We start from the raw sequence: 1,343 nt of genomic DNA, 5'->3' as shown, positions 1-1,343 counted from the left end.
GATTTTGGAGCTAATTACGTCTGCAAAATCACTTTACAGCAGCACATAAATCAATGTTCCAATGTATAACTGGGAGAACTTATGTGTATACCAGGGGGTGGGAATTTTGTGCGCTATCTTAGAATTCTGCCTACCACAAACAGCAAATGGCCTGATATGTTAACCAGCAAATGGCTAAGTATGAAATAGTTAAATACTCAAGGTGGTTGATTGTTGTTTTCATCCCAAGTTGTTCCAATCTGTTATATATTTGAGAGTTGTGACATTTTCTAAAGGGTAACCATAGAATAGAGAATTTCAAAGCAATGAAGAAAAATGGGGAAAGGGAATCTCAACCTGAAGGATATTTCTCTGACAAAATTCAGGGAGATCCGAGTAGCCTATAAAGTCTTTCCACTGAAGTGACATTAAGCTACAGGCATTTTGTAGAGCATGCCTTGAGACGAGCTTCACAATCTGAAGTTCCAAGTTTTATTAAAGTAGGAAATACTGACATAAATATTTACAGCCTATTAGAATACAAATGATTAAGATGTAGAACTTATAAGTCCAAAGCCAGACCACTTTAGGAGGAAAGACTGAGAATGTTGAACAATTGCTATGTCGTTTTGATAAAGAGCAGAAACCAAGCCAGTTTGGACTGACATAGATCATCAGGGACATGGACTAGTGAGTGACACATAAAACATGATTAGATGCCTATTACTTAATGAAGAACATGAGACAGGTAGGATAATACCTACAGAAAGGCAATTCTAATCTAGTAGTGAGTGTAGATTCCAAATTAATACTACCTCACAGGTTGTGGGATTTTAGACAATTGATCCAGTGATCCAGATTAAATGGCATTTTAATACAGTGACTCCCAGAAGGGTTTTTTTTTTTTTTTTTTTTTAACCACCATGATATGCAGTCTCAATTCTTTGGAGACCATGAGTGACAATGGCAATGTGGGGTCTAAATCATAATATATGCCATTTTCAAGATTAGCATCAGTGAATTAGTATTCAATTTTCAATATTTAGGATGCATAGTTGATTTATTAATATATTTGTGTACTTTATTAACTTCTGGAAAATTGGGACTCATGGGATCTTGGTGTTATGTTAATGGAGTCTTGGAAGTGCTGATGGTCATACATTCTTCCCAACTCAGGCTGCAACTGCAGAAGGTGAAGCCCAGGCTTCATTCAGGTGTCTGAATGGAAGTTCTCTGGCTGAGACTGAGAAGCAGGAAACATTGACAACAAGAGAATCTCAGAAGGTACTTTTTTTTTAATTTATGAAGGAAGTGGTTGTTGGGTGGAATGTAGTGGTAAGCCCTACCTGCCATAGGTCTGGTGA

The sequence above is a fragment of the Trichechus manatus genome, unplaced genomic scaffold, assembly GCF_000243295.1.
Source record: "Trichechus manatus latirostris isolate Lorelei unplaced genomic scaffold, TriManLat1.0 scaffold00193, whole genome shotgun sequence".
Classification (NCBI taxonomy): domain Eukaryota; kingdom Metazoa; phylum Chordata; class Mammalia; order Sirenia; family Trichechidae; genus Trichechus; species Trichechus manatus.
This window is presented reverse-complemented; position numbering follows the sequence as displayed.